The sequence below is a fragment of the Ascaphus truei genome, chromosome 4, assembly GCF_040206685.1.
Source record: "Ascaphus truei isolate aAscTru1 chromosome 4, aAscTru1.hap1, whole genome shotgun sequence".
NCBI lineage: Eukaryota > Metazoa > Chordata > Amphibia > Anura > Ascaphidae > Ascaphus > Ascaphus truei.
Window position 1 is genome coordinate 30,552,166 of NC_134486.1, and position 20,804 is coordinate 30,572,969.

Genomic DNA, 20,804 nt, shown 5'->3' on the forward strand with positions numbered 1-20,804 from the left:
AATTGATTTACCATGATGGATCTTGATATCCATCTTCTAGCGAGATATTTAATTTCAGGTAATGGTCTCCAGATAATAATGGGTCAGCATCAATAAGGCTATTCACCTTGATATCGACCCGGTACCTGACATATCCCATTATACTCCAAATCCAGTAGTATGGATCTGATGATTTCTGTATGTGTGTGTGTATGTGCATGGGTGTATGAATGTGTGTATGTACATATATTTGTAACGCTGCTGACTGCAGGACAGGATACGATCGGCAGGGCAGAGGTAGGGAGTACTACACCGATCTTGGCCTGGGATCTGAGGCCTGGGATGCAGGGGAAGACAAGTCCGGTTCCGGGGAAGGTGCAGGCACAGGCAGGACTCAGGATGGACGAACCAGATTGGAACAACAGGAACAAGACAGGGGGAACCAGAATGGAGCAAAGCAGGAGATACTGGACTGGAACAAGGCAGGAGGTAATCTGGTCCAGGCAGGGGTCAAGACAAACAGCATCAAAGGCAGAGCAAGGTATAGAGTACTTTGCACGAGCCAAGTCAGGTAGCAACTGCCTGCTATTTTAAAGGCCAGCGGCAGCTGCTGGCAATGGGAGCCAGAGTGAGGCTTACTTCCTGCCAGGGTGGAAAAGGCAGGATTTTCCAGGAAGTAAGATGGCCACGCTTGCTTCAATGAGGGTGAAGTCATTTCCTGTCAGGAACTGAGGGCAAGATTTGCCAGGAAGCAAGATGTTAACGATTGCTTCTGGGAGGATATCACTTCATGGCAGTGGCCATCTAGGTATCGAACAGTTCCCTTATAATATCCCAGTAACTGTTTTAATGGATTTACGAGCACTAGCTAGTGTATCCCTTTATATAAAAGAATCCTTTGTCATACTGTTGTCCTACTACATATATTATCATCATTATTATTGTATAATTTCACAATTATATTTATTCATCACCTTATCAGGTCACGTATAGCACATTATTTGGTGACTATAAGTCACACCCACTATGGGGATCCAAGTATTTGATATAATTAAATGACTAGCGGTCCGTTTTGACTATTTTAGGTGGACCACATAGGTTATTTCACTCATACATCATTAATATCATTTACTATAGGTATTCTTCACTTTTGTTTTATTCACTCATTTATTATTAATTCAGACCCAATTTTGGGACTTTATACCTCACTATATCACAGGAGGTGTAATATATGTATATATTATAATTGCGGATATACACACTGACCACACACATCGGTCATCCTGACTATTACATGCACATACTGTCCTGCAGTCCCTCAGCCATAGTACCACACGGCACAAATTATATGTGTGCCCCTTTGCTGTTTACTGCGAGTTTATATGTATTTGCATGGGTGGAAAGGTTTTGGGACTTATCCCTATTCATGTATACAGTATATATACTAACTATGGTTACAATAGCCACATAGGAACCCTCACTTACCATCTCCATCGGTCAATACTACCACTATACGAGTATTTCCTTTACAATATCCAATACCACTGATTAGGATAATAAGGACAACCCATCTACATTTTCATAGTTCCATGCAATCAATACATTTATTTCCTTACATGCATAACTCTGTGCCCGTTTTAATTTTGATGCAGCTGTTGCACGGACTTGATTCCAGTTATTGAATTTCCTCTGCATACTGTGGGACCAATCATATGTCAGCTGACACTTGTCATCGGAAGGCTCCACTTTTGATACATTATACTCAGTTCTATACCCTTAGTATGATTGGCCCTTGTGGCTAGCCACAGCCACCCATCAGGGTATATCCATTGGTTATGTGACCACATAGATGACTCCTCATCCCCTGAAGAAGCGTGCTGATGATCCGCGAAACATGCATCGGGTTCTTATGATGTCATCATGTTGAATTCGACGAGGGAGGCCATACAGTATGTAGGTTCTATATGAGAGAGATATACCTGATTAGTATATATAGGGGCAGTGTTTAATCTTCCCAGCACCACATGAATGTGCATATCTGACTACCTATTGTGAGTAAACAAACAACACACAGAACCCCAGCAAGCTAATTTTGGGAACCCCTGAGCCCCCACAAAATATATATGTATATAAGTGTCAAAAAGGAGAGCTATTGAGCGTGGCAATTGAATACAATAAGTGACAGAGAAGCCCAATGCTACATCCAATATGACAAAAATACACAGTAAAATACTTAAATATTCTCTTGAAAAAGGGTCATTAACCCTATTGTGAATACCCATAAGATTAGACAGTGCAGTTGTGTCGGCCATCTTAGTACATCCAAATCGGGCTATGGGACTCATATGCAGATAGTGTGGCGGCCATGTTGGTAATCCCAAACCGGAGAGAGATAGAGAGAGGATATCCTGAAGAGCAGAATTTCCTCTGCGGGACAGAGGTGACCTTGGCAGAGTATCCAGAGCTAGGGAGGAGGATGGTAGTGTCCGTGGAGCCTGTGAAGTTCCCGAACTAGGCCCAAAGCCTGCCCATTGGCCCCAGGTAATTTCTCCCTCACATTAGAAGGTGTGCAGGGCTGGCCCTATGCAGGGGTAGCTCCCAGTAACTAGGGATCAGACCAGATAGCAGAGGGAGGCTTTCCACAGCAGCCTTAAGATGTGAGCGGCTTGTTGTTGGAGACCCCGCAGCGCGGGACACTGCTGCTATTCTTGCCCTTGCTCGGAAGTCTGGCCTGGCTGGACCTTAAGCCAGGAAGGTATTGCGCACCAATGCAAGGGGAGAGGGTAGCGCTGCCCTCACACACACACAGGGAGGGGTTGTTGCTGTACACTGGGTTACAGATGCCCGAGCACCCTAGGTACTATTGGGGCTAGCTACTCCAGGACTATATTACTGTTACCCCTGTTATTATCGTGCATTGTGTGTAAGTATTATTTGAGGCTTTCTGTGGGACCACAGTAAAGGAGTTATATTATACCGGATTGTGAGTGTGTTATTGGGGTATACCCTAAGGCAGGGGGGCGCAAACTTTTTTCCCTGCGCCCCCCTGCTGGCTGTCCCCTCACTCCCGTGCCCCCCCCAACCCCAACTTACCCTCACACCGGCGTAATGACGTCACGTTGCCATAGCAACGTGACGTCACATGACCTCGCAGCGTCATTTTGACGCCGCGTTGCCATGGCGACGCCGGGAGGAAGCCGCCGGAGCCACGGGTAAGTATGGTTTACAGAGGCCCTGCAGCTCCCCCGGCACTTAATTTAAGTGCCTTCTGGAAGCGTGCGGGGCCTCTGTAAACCCCGCGCCCCCCGTCGGCAGTCTCGCGCCCCCCTGGGGGTCGCGCCCCACAGATTGCGCACCGCTGCCCTAAGGTGTACGAGTTCCTATGAGGAGTCATTCTATTACCCAGGAATCTCACAGGTGGAGGCACTGCACCATAGAGATATAGAGAACACAGAGTTACCCCAAGCTCCCTATGAGGCCCAGGCCTTCTGTACGCCTAACAGGTAACACCAGTACCGTAATTACCACTGTTTCCCATTGGAATAGGGGAAGCAGGAACGAGTTTATTACTACACTCTGCAGTAACAGTTACACGGCAATCATCTGCCGGATACAGTCTGTCAGGTCAGCTATCACTGAAGATGGTCCCTGGACCGTCACTTCAGGCCAAGGGCACCCTCAGCCGTCCTATCTCTTCCCCACCTCCCTAGCAGAGGCAGAGGTATGGTCCACACTCACTCTCCACCGGAGGGAAGAGCACATGGGAAGGCCCCAATCTCAGGCTCCCAGCTGTGTGACCTACCTTCCTCATGTGGGGGAAGAAACAACTGTAAATTTAGGGCGGTCCTACCCTTAAGTATAGCCAGAAGGCGGGCACCCCGTTGTCCCAGCAACAACAGGATGTACCACCCTCTGCTGTCACTCAAGTGCAGTACCAAAGGTGAGGGAGCAAAACCCCATACCAACTACTGTCAACCTGATAGTACCAGGGTTTACTGCCTGCCCATTGGGTAGAATAGTAGTCAGGAGTCCTACATTTTCGGGTACCAAGGTCAATGAAACCTGCACAAAAACAATATAACAGTTCACATGATCATCACATTAGAATGCATGATATACAGTTCTCTGTGAAAAACAGCACGTCAAGGTATTTGAATATACATTGTCTGTAAACAATACATTAAACTTTTATTGAAGAACACATCACATGACTGTCCTGAGTAACATAGGTTCCTCCAACATGGAGAACCTTCTTATTAGGGAGGTCATCTAATGCCATGATCCACTCTCTCTAAAGTGAGAGCAGAACAATATTCCTGGTAACATACTGGACACCCACATATCTGTTTGTCCCAGGGCGGTTTGGGCATAGGCCTATGGGCCATTACATATTTCTGATACCGGGCCAAGAAAATAAGTCAGAACCCCCAGCCACACCGAAGAACTATCAGGGATCAAGGCCGTATCGGCCACGACAGCAGCTGGTTGTTTACGGGTCAAACATTCATTCATGGATTGGATAAAGGCAACAGTTCCTTTTACTGGAGGTATAGCAGTACTCACCGGAGCGGAGAGACATGCCTGTGCTAAAAAAGAAGCACATCTGATTTATATGCTAATGGCTATGGAACCTATATTTAAATGAGTTCCATCCCACACATTCTGAAAGGCTTTCCATACCAACTATCTAGAATTTTTAATAAGCCCAAGGGTGCTGTCACAGGAGACCAGGTTCTACAACACCTTTTTATAACTGGGATCATTTGATTGAGCAAAACAAGATGATAAAATAAATGGTCATTTATTTCTCATAAAAGACAGACGCACAAAGTTACACAATTCAAGATTAACACACTTTCTGGGAATGGGGCTAACGAATAAATCTGTTTCCAGATGACATTCCTTAAGATCACCTTTTTAGAGCACTTTGCAATGACCGGTAGTTACTCACAAAAGTCCTGGAACTGTTTTCTGCATGCAATGCCTGCTGCGACCGCTCCGTTGGTAAAAGCTGGACGTAGAAACTTTTCTGCTTTTAAAATCCTTGAAGCCGGCTCGCGTCTATTCCGTTCTGAGCATCCTTGAATTCGCCGCTGTTGGTCTGCGCTCCTCATTGGCTGCAAGCTCTCTTAAGCCTTCAGGCTTTCATTCACTAACCTGACCCGCTTATCAGAGCGTGGGAATTCTCCTGCCAGCCAATCACCGATTTGCCGGTATTGTACAGCAAGGCGGGCACCTTTTTTTCAGGTAGCAAGGGGGCATGGGTTAACCTGGCCCCTCTGCTCCTTTGCATACTGAGCCCACCCTCTGCTCAGGCTCCACAGAGTCTGGATTTTGGCAGATGGTTGCTGGATCGCCTTGTGTTAGCCAGGACGCGGGTACTCAAGTATAACTGCAGTGCCCCTCCTGTTCTAACACCTTGGCATCCCTGAGCCTTTCAAGTACGGACTCCGCACAGACACAGAGGCAACCAGCTTGGTCACCAGCTGGGTTTTCCGGAATCCATGACATAGAAAACCCTCAGTTCATATACAGGTTATCAATATATCTACACATGAAACTATACCCGTCTAATAAGAGATCTGGTGTCCTGTTTCTGTGGGCTAAAAGTTATCGGTTCCTATTCTGGTGTCATGACTGGAGTGAGTGTATATTTCCTACAATCACGAGCCTCATTTCTGGCACACATGAGAAAATAACTTTAAAAATCTGGGTATCTCTGCTATATTGGGGAACCCCTGCTACACTAGGGATTCTGTGAATAGCTGCAGATATAGTTTAACCCCTTCATACCCATTTACCTTGTTTGGATGATGCTGCAGCAGGGATCCTGGCGGTGAGTCGCAAGAACGCTTTCAGTCAGAGTTTGGCAGAGTAATGTGCTTGGCTGTATCCGAGAATCTCACTCAATCCCTGTGTAGCCCTCTTTCCTGCTGATATAGAAATACTACTAGTGCTGTAGGTACCTGCTGGCTCAGCGAGATCTGGGCCTCTGCTAACTGGGAGCCTGGGGTAACAATATGTTCTTGGAAGCGCCTCCACTTACCCAGGATCCCCAATAAGTAAGATTCCCCATGGCAAGAATAATGATAATAAGCAACAGCGTTGTAACCTTTTACTAGTACATGAATGCAAAACCTAAACATACACATATCACACATATAACACAGTGCGTGAATAGCTGGTACGTAGCAATCAGACACCTGTGGCCTTGCCACACTTCAACTGGAGCAATGTCCCCCTTCTCCCACCACCGCGTGTACCCCACACCGTGTCCAATGTACTGGACCAGTCCCTTTGTCACTCAACCCAGTGTCCCCAAAGAACCCTCCCCCAAGGCGGGATCAGCGCCTGCAGGTACCGGTGTTGGTGCACTTATTTATAATACCTACCGACCGCGTCCGCAGTCGGTAATTGAGCTTCGCAAAGGATCCGCCGATCCAGCGTAGTCTTGTACGAGTAGTTGCTTGTCTCCAGCAGCGTGCTCCCAAACCACTGACCGCACAGCAGCGCAGAAAGAATACTGTGTCCCTGTCTGCTAGTACAGTAAAGGGTATGCTGTCCCTATATATGGCTGTTCCCTGCAGTACCACAAGCTGGTGGTGACTCGGGGTCTGCACTGGGGCCTAAGGGAAATCTCTGGCCTATGCAGGTGGGTCACTGACCCCCTGTAACACACACCTCCTCTCCCCTTGCTTCCCCGGGGCGCACTGCTAGCGTGGTCTCTCCCCCACGCTTCCCTTTCCTGCCTGCTCACAATCCTCCTCTCCTATTCGCTCTCCGGCATCACGTGTCCCTGCTGAGGCTCATGGGAGGTAGTCCCAGCTCAGAGCCTCTTTTCTATTGGCCAGCTTTCGCGCGCTATTCACTGCTCATGCGCAAACTTCTTCAGGGCCTCCCGTCGCGCATTGGTACTGCGCATGTGCGAGATACAACACGGCGGCGCCCTGTACTATCGGGCCACCGCGGAACCTCCGGAACACTCCCTGCAAAGCCCCCACCACCACCCCCCGCAGCAGAGGTACAGGGGGGGGGGGTGGACCAGGGGAACACCACTACACCTGGATACAACTTTTGGGGTATCCCACAACGGTGGAACCCCGATACATAGCCACATTCTGTAAAGACTTTCTCTGACAAACCCACCCTGAAATTTACAGCCTAGAAATCTCCCGATGCAAGCACCCCAGTAAAGGCAAAAATCACATCATTCTTTATTGTCGCAAAATTAGTTTACAGTTGCAGTAATACATTTTCGACATCTGAGTCCCAGAGATGACACTCTAAGACCCTAACACACGGGTCAGGGTTAACCAAGTGGGCTTGACCTTTATTATAAAGCCTGGTTAACCCCTTCACCGTCACAGGTGCGTCCACGGTAGCGCTGAGCGCGCTGCGCTTGCAGAGTTTACTTCTTGTAATCTACATCTTCACGCCCCCGCGCACTCTTGCGCGGGCACATACTCTCTCCCAAGCTTGGTGCTTGGGGAGAAAGTTCAATTTAACTTTCGAGCGCAGAGCAAGGTGACATGACCCTGCTCTGACCAATGGGGAGAGAGAGGCAGTATAGGCAAGCGGAGAGAGATGGAACGGGGGGGGGGGGGGGAGGCTGAGTGGAGAGAGGTGGAAGGGGGGGGCTGAGCAGAAAGAGGTGGAAGGGGGGGGGCTGAGCAGAAAGAGGTGGAAGGGGGGGCTGAGCAGAGAGAGGTGGAAGGGAGGGGGGCTGAGCAGAGAGAGGTGGAAGGGAGGGGGGCTGAGCAGAGAGAGGTGGAAGGGAGGGGGGGCTGAGCAGAGAGAGGTAGAGGGGGGAGAGAGGTGGAAGGGGGAGAGAGAGGGGAAGGTGGGGGAGGAGAGGGACACGGGGGGAGGGATGCAGGGGGGAGAGAGGGGAAGGGGGGAGAGAGGGGAAGGGGGGAGAGAGGGGAAGGGGGGAAGGGGGAGAGAGAGAGGAAGGGGGGAGAGAGGGGCAGGGGTAGGAGGAGAGGGGTGCAGGGGGGAGTGGAGAGAAGGGGGGGAGAGAAAGGAGAGAAGGGGTAAAGAGGGAAAGAGGAAGGGGAGGGATGGGGTGGGGTGGGAAAGGAGGAGAGGGGTGCAGGGGGGAGAGAATGGAGAGAAGGGGGAAAGGGAGAAGGGAGGGGAAGGGGGAGAGAGGGGAAGGGGGGAGAGAGGGGAGCAGAGGGAGGGGAGAGAGAAGAGCAGGAGGAGAGAGAGGAGCAGGAGGAGGGAGAGAGAGGAGCAGGGGGAGAGAGGAGCAGGGTGGAGAATGGAGAGAAAGGGGGAAGGAGAGAAGGGTGAGAGAGGGAAAGGGGGTGAGAGAGGGGAAGGGGGAGGGAGGAGAGTGGGGAGCAGGGGGAGGGCAAAGTAGGGAGCAGCAGGGGGGAGGAGAGTGGTGCAGGGGGGAGAGAGTGGAGAGAAGGGGGACAGTGGGGTGCAGGGGGGAGAGAATGGAAAAAGAGAGAAGGGGTAGAGAAGGGAAGGGGGAGGGGGAGTAGAGAGGGGTGCAGGGGGGAGAGAATGGAGAGAAGAGGGAAGGAGAGAGGGAGAGAGAGGAGGGAAGGAGAGAAAGGAGAGAAGAGGGTGCAGGGGGATAGAATGGAGAGAAGGGGGGAAGAGAGAGGAGGGAAGGTGGGAAAGGTGGGGTAACAATGGAGGGACACACACACAGACAACTACAGCCACACAGCCCCGATCCATCCAATAACACGCCCCCTCCCTTAATAGCCATGACCCCCCGCTCCTGCTCTAATATTATTACAGGACAGCCAATCGCTCATGCTTGGAGAGTTGTCACCACTCTCAAGCATAAGCGAGCTCAGCGGCAGCGTGGCCGCAGCTTAAGGCACCAACCAACCTGATGACTGGAATGGTGTCAGACCCAACAGGACCAGAACCCACAACTACTGCTTTTCTAGGCTGCAGCTCTAGCAGTGTGAGCTAAACCAGCTGAGTGTTGCTGTCACATCCTACGTTTGAGTTGCTCGCTGCTCACTGCTCACACATCACTGCTACAGTGGTCATCCCAAGAGAGCCTCTTATGCATCAAGTTGAACATGACAGGGGCTATCTGAGCAGCTGGACTTTGAACTAATACTGCTGCCCAGACTACCAGACACGCTAGAATACTATTAACCAAATCTGGGAAGAAATAAGAAAAAAAGCTGCAAGGTTGTTTGGGCATGATACGCTGGTGTGTGGCATTTGAATGTACTTGTTCTCATATCTTCTCCATATAAAGAATACCATGAATGTGGGCACTGAGGAAGATTGAACCATTTTTAAATGCCTACTGTATGCAACATGTTGGTATATAAGAGGTAGCGCATTACACATAGCATAGGAATCTCTTGTTCAGATTATGCACTTAAACCATTGTGGAGCATGACTGTGCTCCTCCAGATATGCCCATGCTTATCCAATCTCTCCCAGTAACGGCATCACGCATTCCATTCGTTACATCCAAGTTTAAAAATACAAAATGCGCCCCGGGAGTCATGTTTTTTTAATTACTTATGGGCATGCCAGACGGCTAATTCCAGTGTTGCTTTTGCTGCTTGACTTTAGTGCTATGGTGAGTCCATAAATAAAATACACAGTTGGATGGTGCTTGTCAGAAATGGTTATATACAATACAGTAACTGGCAGCTGAGATGCTTAACTCTTCTATAACCTTCTGGTACTTTTAACGTGCGATCTCCTTTGCTTTTAAAAATAGTTTCATTATTCTGAAACTACCCTTGAAAGCTGCAGACGAAGCAATATCCTACATGTGTGGTTTTTTTTTTAATTAATCATTTCTGTACTATGAGAAAATACTTGAAGTATTTTTTTAAATAACTCTGAATTACATTTTTAATGCATTTATAATGCAACAAACTTTTTTTGTTGCCATAGCAACTATTTACAAAGTCACATCGCCTTCCTCTTCAGAAACAGGCTCTGGCATACCCCTCTTTGAGCTCTGCCCTCTCTCTAGCAGTGCACCAATTGTATCTAGTGACTGCCTGGTCACATGATCTTCCCCACTGAACTTTGCATCTTTGGTCCTCTTCTGCTGCACTGACAGCCATTTAGTGAACCCCCGGGCCGAATCTTCGCTGATCGATCACAGGAGAATGGGTCGATCGGCAACTTAACTGATTACTTATCATTGTGTGGATTGTATTGATGCTCATATTATAGGGGGTAAAGAAAATGCAGCTTGGACTGCTGCTTTAATGTACATATACCAAAGGGGGATACAGTACACATGGTGTGTCCAAAAAAAGTGTAAATTGCATCATTTTGATTCTGCATCCCTTTGTGTGAATGTGTGAGGTGCTTTGCTCCAATGTTGCCCCACTTACTGCAGGAAGAATTTGGGGGCCCGGTTATAGGAGGAAATAGGGAACGAGATAGTCATTGCAGTGTTATGAGATGTATTTAGATTTACGCCTATGACTGTGTTGCAGGGTACATGCAACCACACGCGGGGTTTCTGGATAAGGCTTATTTATTAAGCCTTAAAAATACAGCACACAAAAACAAAACAGCTTCTTTTCAGCATACAAAAAACACAGACAGTTCCTCAAACATGCATTTTGAAGACAGACCTTATAGCAGTAATCTACTTCAGCGTTTTAGTCCTATCTCTTGACCAGACAGTTCTCTTGTGTGTGCAGCCTGGGTTTTTTTTTAACACACCTTGATTATGCAGCTGGGATCAAACCAATTGTCATGAGCTTCCCAGCTGAAAGTTAACCTCCTCACTGCTGCACTGCAGACCTACACATACGTCTGCCAGGCATAGAGCTGGTGATGTTCATTCACCCTGTCACATTCCTCCCCTGTTAGTGTGTGGCTGGGGCAACACACGGCTGAAGCCTGACCATCCACCCCTTCTCTAGAAAAGAAATCAGCATTGGCATTTTCTTTTCCAGGCCTATGCTGAATCCCAAACGAGAAGGGTTGGAGGGCCATATACCACCTGGTCAACCTAGCATTGGAGTCTTTCATAGTATTTAACTATTTTAATGGAGCATGGTCTGTTACCAATGTAAAATGGACTCCCGCCAGGTAGTGCCTCAAGGCCTCGATTGCCCACTTTACTGTGAGACACTCCTTCTCAACTACGGAGTAGTTTTTTACCCTTGGAAACAATTTCCTACTCAGAAAAAGGATTGGATGTGCCACTCCCTCAAACTGTTGCGAGAGTGCTGCCCCTAGCCCTATCTCTGAGGCATCGGTTTGTACAATAAAAGGCCTATTGAAGTCTGGGCTTCTAAGGACGGGACCCTCTGATAGACACCTTTTTACCTCCTCAAAGGCTCTCTGGCACTCCCTTGACCATACCACTTGTGAAGGGGCACACTTTTTTTGTGAGGTCTGTTAGTGGGGCTGCAACTTCCGAGTAGTTGGGTGATGAACCTCCGATAGGACCCTGCTAAACCCAACAGGGAGCGTACCTCTGTTTTTGTTCGGGGGGGGGGCGGGTCGGAACTTCTTTCAGGGCAGCTACCTTATCGGCTAGAGGCCTTACTTTTCCACCACCCACTGCATACCCCAGGTACTTGGTTTACGCCTTACCTGAGGCACATTTCTTAGGGTTGGCTGTGATCCCTGCCTCTCTTAGCGACTTGAGGACCGCTTTCAGCCTATTTAGATGGGCCCGCCAGTGTTTACTAAAAAGGGCAATGTCATCTAGGTAGGCCGCGGCATAAGCCATATGAGGTTTCAGTAATTTATCCATGAGCCTCTGAAATGTGGCTGGGGCTCCATGCAGTCCAAATGGCATTGTCACTAACTGATATAAACCCATGGGAGTGGCAAAGGCTGTTTTGCACTTGGACTTTTCCTCTAAAGGTATTTGCCAGTATCCTTTTTTTAAGTCCAGCGTGGATATATATTCTGCGTTACCAAGGGTGTCAATTAACTCGTCCACCCTTGGCATCGGATATGCGTCAAACTTGGATACCGCGTTGACCTTTCGGAGGTCCACACAAAATCTTACCTTCCCATGGGGTTTAGGCACCATAATTAGTGGACTACACCACTCACTGCATGATTCCTCAATCACGCCTAAATGTAACATTTCTTGTACCTCCTTCTCTACCAGGGCCTTACGGCTTTCAGGCAACCTGTAAGGACGAGAACGTACTTTTACCCCAGGTGCTGTCTCTATCACATGGGAAACTAAATTAGTTTGCCCTGGTAAATCAGAAAAAAACATCATTGAATTGTGTAATTATTTCTAACAAGTCCCCTTTTTGTTCAGAGGACAATTGTCTACCCATTGGGATTTTATTGTCACCCAAGATGTTCTCCCGTGGAGGCTGAGGACCCAGATCCGTTTCCTCCTCCACCGGGTGGATGAATAGAGACTGCTGCACCTTCCAGGGTTTCAGCAAGTTCACATGGTAAATTTGTTTACCCTTCTTGGACCCTGGTTGAGCGATCTCGTAATCCACATCACCCGTGCGGCGGAGTACTTTAAATGGGCCCTGCCATTTGGCTAGGAGTTTACTCTCGCAACTGGGTAATAATAACATCACCTGGTCTCCCGGGTGAAATACTCTCATGCGAGCATTCTGATTGTAATGTCTCTCCTGACTGTCCTGGGCTGATCTATGATTCTCCCTAGCAAAATGGCCAACCACATCTAGGCGCTTCCTAAGGTCTAGTACATATTGCAGGGTATTCTTAGAAGGGGACCGCTGTTCCTCCCAGGACTCCTTTAGGAGGTCTAGGATTCCCCGGGGTTGGCGGCCATACAATAATTCAAATGGAGAGAACCCCGTGGAGGCCTGGGGAACTTCCCGCACTGTGAACAGCAGAAAAGGGAGAAGTTCATCCCAGGCTCTCTTCTCTGAATCTACAAATTTTCTCAGCATACCTTTTAGAGTTCGGTTAAATCTTTCCACCAATCTGTCAGTCTGTGGATGGTAGACTGATGTCCGAACAGACTTCTCCTCTAGTAATTTTAAGACATCCTGCATCAGTTTAGCCATAAAATTTGTACCTGTGTCTGTCAACATAACCTGGGGAAGTCCAACCCGTGAGAACAGCTCCAACAACTTGTTGGCTACTTACTTCGCCATTGCTGTCCTCAGGGGGAACGCCTCAGGATATCTTGTTGCATAGTCGACTATTACGAGAATAAACCTGTGTCCTTTCGCAGAAGGCTCCAGGGGTCCTACCAAGTCTACACCAATCCTCTCAAAGGGAACAGACACCAAGAGTAGAGGAACCAAGGGGGCTGGTTTTAGTCCCTTCGGACTAGTTAGCTGGCACTCAGGACATGCCGCACATAACTTAGCAATGTCACTATGCATCCCTGGCCAATAGAAGCAAAACGAAATACGGTCCAAGGTTTTATCTCTACCCAGGTGACCACCCCAAGGGACAGTATGGGCTACGGTGAAGACAGTTTTAACAAACGCCTTGGGAACCAATATTTGTCTGGTGACCTCCCCTGTTTGAGTCTGCTTGTTCACCCTATACAGGATATCATTCGACAATTTAAAATGAGGGAACACCATTACCCCTTGTGCATTCAATATCTGGTCATCAATCTTTACCACTTTATCATATTGTTTGGCCAGGACTGGGTCTTCCCTCTGCCTCTGATGAAAATCAGGGAGACATAGCTCTGGTAAATCCCCAGGACCTATCTCTCCCTCTTTCTGGCCATCCCCAGTCATGACTTGTGACGTATGCCCATTAGTATGGCCACCTTGAGTCCCAGATTTCTGCAACCAGTCCTGTTTGTCACAGCGTCTTTGCCTCCGAGTCTTTGGAACCCGGTGTCTACTGGGGAACAGGTCTGCCGAAAAGGGGAACCGTTTACCAGGTTTCTCCTGAGTCAGAGAATGAGGCTCCTCCTGAGAGACTGGAGCCATTAGGTTTGAAATGAAAGTCAAAGGAAAGCACGTCAGGTGGTAACAGTTCCCGGAAGACCAGCGTTTTTCCAGAGCCTGAATCTATAAGGGCCTGGACGGTTTTTACCACCAATCTGGACTGGAAGTAGCCAGGGCTTGCCACTTTCTCTGGGGAAGGCCGAGGCGACTGTCCTGCTGAAGGAGCAATCCATCTGTGGACAGTCAACATGACGGTGGCCTTGTTCTCCGCAGGCCGAACATGGAGAGGGTTCCCATGCCGGAGAGTGCCATGGATACCACTCAGCGGGACTGGATACTGGAGGCCAGGCCTCCGATGGGTCCTGTGTGCGACATCCTCTGAAGTTCCTCTCATTTGGCGATGAGTAGACATCAGGAAGTAGATGTGGGTCTCGGCTGGGACCAGCATTTGAACCCCTTCCTTGGTGGAAATACTGCTCCTTCCGTGGGACTTGGCGGTTGCGTATGGATGGGCCGTAGGTTCCTCGTTGGTCCGACCTCCCTCTTTGGGTGTCCGCAAGTGCCGGTGGAGTCGGATCCGTCGGGTCCAGGACACTCGGCTGCTCCTCAGCCCCAAGGAAGTTCTCAACGAGTCGGACCGCCAAAGCTAGGGTTTCAGCAGCATGGCGTTTTACCCAAGAGCGTGCGGAAGGGGGTATTACCTGTAGGAATTGATCCAAAACAACTTGCTCAAGAATTGCCTCTTTAGTGCGCTCCTCGGGTTGTATCCAGCGAGTACACAAGTCCAATAACCGCTGAGCGAGGACCTAGGGTCCCATCTTAGCGGTGTACTTCAGGCTCCGGAACTGCTGCCGGTAGGTCTCTGGGGTCAGACCTAAGCGATCCAGTATGGCGGCTTTTACTTGTTTGTAATACATTGCCTGGTCTGCTGGGAGGCCCTGATATGAGGCCTGGGCTTCTCCTATGAGGAGTGGGGCCACAGCGGTTGCTCAGCGATCTGCAGACCAGCACTGGGCTTCGGCAACTCTTTCAAACGTCAGTAGAAAAGCCTCTGGATCCTCGTTTGGAGCCATTTTCCTCAGGAGGACCAGGGGTTTGTTCGCGAGTTCTGGACTGGCAGACTCCTGGGATTGAGTCAGCAACCTGGCCATCCGTTCATCCTGTGCTTCCTGCTGCTGGATTAGGAGCTGGGTTTGCTGCTGCAATAGTCTTTCATCTCTCTCTGCCTGTAGTCGGGCCTGCTCGCACATACACACTTTTAAAAGTTCTTCTTTATTTTTTTTGTGTGTGTGTGTGTGGCCCTTCAACTGCAGGGGCCTCTCAAAATCCCGGCACTTCTGACACCATATGTTGCAGGGTACATGCAACCATACGCAGGGTTTCTGGATAAGGCTTATTTATTGAGCCTTAAAAATACAGCACACAAAAACAAAACAGCTTATTTTTAGCATACAAAACAAAAGCTTCTTTTCAGCATACAAAAAACACAGACAGTTCCTCAAACATGCATTTTGAAGACAGACCTTATAGCAGTAATCTACTACAGCGTTTCAGTCCTATCTTTTGACTAGCCAGCTCTCTTGTGTGTGCAACCTGGGTTTTTTTTAACACACCTTGATTATGCAGCTGGGATCAAACCAATTGTCAGGAGCTTCCCAGCTGAAAGTTAACCTCCTCACTGCTGCACTGCAGACCTACACATACGTCTGCCTGGCGTAGAGCTGGTGACGTTCATTCACCCTGTCACAGACTGGTACAGTTTTCTTTTGCCTTTACGACAAATAAGCTGGCGAGATCGGAGGTGGATGTTAGCCTCTGCTCCAAAGAGCTTGGCGCCAAATGTAAGAAGCAACATTAACAAGCGTTCAGAAAAATGTTTGCATCGTCGTGATGAATATCCTATAACATGTCCCGTACAATAAACGCTATTTCACTCAGATATCCCAAAACACAGAATTTCTCAAAGTAAATAAAACTCCAAGTGCAAGCTCTGGGGTTTCTACATGTAAGGGTGTGCTTAAACCCCTTGCGTGTGCATGGCAGGTTCCGCGACGGCATAGTATACAGGGTGCCGCCATGTTGTTGCGCAATATCGCTAGGACACTGATAAGGTTGTAAGGTCGCGCCTGCGTAAGGGGAGCGCGCGAATGCGGGGCCAATAAGGAAAGGCTCTGATATTGGATGGCAACTCCCGCGAGCTCTGGGGCAAATCACCTGATGCTAGGAGCCAATGAGAGGGGGGGATTGCGGTGACAGGAACAGGAAGCGTGGGGGCAGCGACCACGCTAGTTAGAGGAGCTCGGGATCGAGCGAGAGAAGGAGGGAGTGAGAGTGCAGGGGGTCTGTGACCCGCCTGCATAGGCCAACTATTATCCCACAGGCCCATAGGAGATTCCCCGAGTCACCGTAGGCTGCGGTACTGTAGGGACGCCCGATAGTGGAGAGTATTGTCACCTTAGATAGGGACAGCGCACGGAGTTGTGGACAGTCACAGTCATCTGGGATCAGACGGCTGGACACCTCGACGTCCGAAGGATCCAAGCGGGAGCAGGGACCCTTTGCGAAGAGGTGCCGGTCACCGCCGTGACCGGGAGGTACTATTGTGATTCATGTGCACCAACACCGGTCATCAGGCGCTGATCCCACCTTAGGAATAACTCTAGTAGGACATTAGCAAGTGGCTAGCGGACTGCGTATATTAGCTAACCTATTGCAAGGACAACCCTCTATAGAGCGTGGCAGAGCCACAGTTGTACTGGACATTTTCATTAGGAATGCGGCCGAGCCGCGTAGAACAAGGACTCCAACGTATAGAGCAGCGGTGCACAATCTGTGGGGCGCGACCCCCAGGGGGGGCGCGAGACTGCCGACGGGGGGCGCGGGGTTTACAGAGGCCCCGCACGCTTCCCGAAGGCACTTAAATTAAGTGCCGGGGGAGCTGCAGGGCCTCTGTAAACCATACTTACCCGTGGCTCCGGCGGCTTCCTCCCGGCGTCGCCATGGCAACGCGGCGTCAAAATGATGCTGCGAGGTCATGTGACGTCACGTTGCTATGGCAACTTGATGTCATTACGCCGGTGCGAGGGTAAGTTGGGGTTTGAGGGGGAGCGGGAGTGAGGGGACAGCCAACAGGGGGGCGCAGGGAAAAAAGTTTGCGCCCCCCTGGTATAGAGCATAAGTATAGTGTTATAAGATAAGTGTATGTATATTGGGTTATTGCCACGGTTCATATAGAGTATAAGTTCATGATTGCGCACAGTAAACTTGGTTGCACGCATTGTTGGTGTATTTCTTGCCCAGGACGATCTTACGTAACGGGGATCCTGGGTAAGTGGAGGCGCTGCGCTAGAACCCTTACCCCAGGCTCCCAGCTAGCGGAGGCTCATATCTCCTGGAGCCGCAGGTTAAGTACAGCACTAGTAGTCCCTTAGGAAGGTGTTCAGAAAAAGGGCTACATACATTTCACAGATTTTGGTGCTCTATTACATCAGCTGCAATACTTTGATAAATAGATAACTTTTAAAGGTAAACAGATTGCGGAATAATGTTTAAGCAACATTTAATTTCCTGCGTGTGTCTCAAAAACGAATATAAATATAAGATAGTGATTGCACCTTTACATTCTTCCCTAGTAATTTAAAATGCACATGTAATATACCTGATATATGTCTTATTAGACTGGATGGTTATTAAGGCTAGTTTAGAGTCGACTGGTTTGTATTATTCTACCACATGCTTTTTTTTTTTGGCTTCCAAAATACCCTGTTATGTAACAGCTCAACAATGGCAAAGTTACACAGCCGCAGTAATCCCTGAAGTATTTCTGAGGTCTTACACAGATCATCCAATTTAGTGACCTAATGCTTCTTCCTGAACATGTACAGCTGATTACGATGTTATGCTTCACGTTATGTGGATCATTCCAGGCTAAAGAAGAAAGGTCAAAAAAAAGCCCACATTATGAGAAGGTCCAGGAATAACTGGATAAAAGCAGCCAGGAATGACATCAGCTTCGCAGGAACTCATGCTCGTGTGTACAAGGTTTCGCCAGTGAGGTCCCTGTCTTGAGAGCAATGTCTTGGATGGTTGGTTGGATATCAATGAAGTGAGTTCTCACTGGTGTTGCTCCACACGAGAGAACAAGGCAAAAAGCTATATTAAGGAACACAAAAAAAACGTATGGAGGGAGAGAATTTCAGCCTGCAGTCTCCGTGATCGGTTGAAAACACTCCCGTTTCATGCCATTTACATTTTATACTTGGAGTCGGCTGCGGATTAGTTATTTTTGCCTCGGTTTTGTAGCACTGAGACTTTGTTAAATAGCCACCAATGTGGGGAGGTATAAGATGATGTTGGAGAGGACATACCCAGTACACATATTATAATCACGGTCTGAAGTGGGATGGAAAAGAAATACTGGTATAAGTCATGTATTCCGTTGAACTCAATGATTTTTGAATAAGGTTGGTAATATGTATGTCTGCTAAAAGCTGATCCCTTATTTTAAAAGAGCATTCAAGTTAAAGTTGGGAGGTATTCGTAGTGATACTTTCTGCCCCTTGTACCATCACAGATGTATCAACTCTGTGCCAAGGAAAATCATTTCCCCTTCTATTGAGTCAAAAGTTACGGACAGGTCTGAGTTGGCTTAAACTCCTCTACTTTTCCCCCCAACTCTTTAGAACCACTACTTTTTTTTATATATTAATTTCCAATTTCTTTAGGCATAATAAGCTAGATATTTATTTAAAACGGCCCTTCCCCTTTCTGCTTTTATACCATAACTATTGTACAAACTTTTTTTTTTTTTTTAAGTCATTTGCGCAGAGCCGGCACAGAACCACGACCTTTATATGTCACTACAACCACTGCTGTCACATGTACAATTCTTGCCTAATAAGTCTTTGTGTATCAAGTGCAGGGGGCAAGCTAATAAAATAAAGCTATGGTATTAGCTGTGCATTAATATACATGTTCCTGCAGTGGTTGAAGAAGCTTAGAAAAAAAAAGTAGTGATGCTACTAAAGTCAAGAAATTCTAAAGCGATTGGGGGAAAGCTCTTGGCACTTTATTTTAGGAAGGTTTAATTGACAGTGTGAAGTCTGCGATTGTGTGGGCAGAAGTAACTCCACCCGACCCTGTCTATAACAGGCCGCAGACAGCTTTCCCTGGGGCCCAGGACTAGAGTTTCAACTGGGCTCCCACCCTCTGTGTTGGTGGACTTGCGAGACCACCCCCCATCTCTCCCCTCCCTCCTCTCTCTCCAGCGTCCCCCTCTCCATCGCCCCCACCTCTATCTCTCGCCTTCACATCCCCACCTCTCTGCCATGCCCCCACCTCTCTCCCTCACCCACACCCACTCCTCATACACATAACCCCTCGTTCCTCATAGAAATAATAAACCTTCCTCCCCACACACATAATAACCCACTCCCCCCACACAGACATAACCCCCCTCCCCCACACAAAATAACCCCACCTCCCCCCCCCCAATACACACACATAATAAACACACACACACACATCTTACCTGGAGGCCTCTGATGCCGTGTCGATCAGTTGGGCCCAACTTTTGGCAGGGGCGAGGCCTACACGGGAGGATGGCTGCAACAGGGGAGAGCGGCTCACTGTAGGGGGGTAGAGCTGGGCCCGGCAGCCGGGCGTGGATGTTGGCATCAACCTCTGGCCATGACCAACTGCCAGCAGCGGTCTGGCCCCACCGTAGTCCGGGCCCGGGCAAATTGTCCAAGCTATCCCCCCCTGTCGGCGGCCCTGCCTATAAAGTCCCCTCTACTTCAGTCCCTTGCCCATCTAGGACAGATCAAGCCACCTCCTTGCCCTCCTACTTTTCCGGCACCCTTCCACAGGCTGGATCTTCAAATGGCCCTATTCAAATCACAGGGATAGGGATGGCCACCGTTATCTCTCAATGGGGTTTATTTACCAAGTGCCTGGTTTCCCCCCCCACCCCCCACCCTCAAGTTAATGGGCGATATCGCTGGAACAGGTGAGATAACCTGTACCCACACTTGGTAAATGGTCGAAATGAGATTATGTAAAGTGTGCAAGTCTTAATTTAATCTATTTCTTCTAAAAAACACAGAAGCAGCTTCAAGAATCTACTTCTAGAAAAGGGGCGTGGAACTGTACCTTTGTAAATAAACAGTAGTGATCCTCTTTAGCACCAGCATCTCCTGTTCTTGCTCTTGCCATGCCCCTCTGGCTACGGTCTCTTCAGATATCCCCATACTTAATATTGAATGTGAAGGCCCAGTGCAGGAGCGGCCTACTCCAGTCCTCAAGGGCCACCTAAGGGTCAGATTTTAAGGCTCTCCCTGCTTCAGCACAGGTGGCTCAATCAGTGGCTCAGTCAATGACTTGGCCACTGATTGAGCTACCTGTGCTGAAGCAGGGATATCCTTAAAACCTGACCTGTTGTTGGCCCTTGAGGACTGGAGTTGCCTACCCCTGTCTTAGGCTACGTCCATAGCAGGGGAAGCCGCGCTGAGCCCCTGCATCCGCAATGAGGATGTCTTTAGAGGGGCTCACGCGAGCGTCCGCAGGCGTGCTGAGGCGTTGGAATTTTCAGCCGACAGCAGAGCCGGTTTGTCAGCGCGCTGTCGGCTGAAAACCTCCAATCACAGCAAAGCAGCGTCAATGTCACGGCGCCATGACGTCGGTGCGTCACGGGCTATTGGCCCAGCGATGTCACTCTCCCTTGCCTCCCCCCCGATCTCGCATGCTGGCTCGCCTGCCAGTCAATGGGATCGCTCCAGACCGGGCAGGCGAGCCTCAGTGTCAGCGCGGAGGAGCGCGGGCTGAGGCTCTATGGACGCAGCCTTAGTGGTTTGGGCCCCACTCAGTAATGACACCTGCGTGTGCGCAATGCGAGCCACATTCATGATGCGAAACAACAGGAATCATGGCAAGAGACAAGCTGATTTTCTTCCTTGCACCCAGAACCCTATATTTATATCCAGGCCACAAAGAACA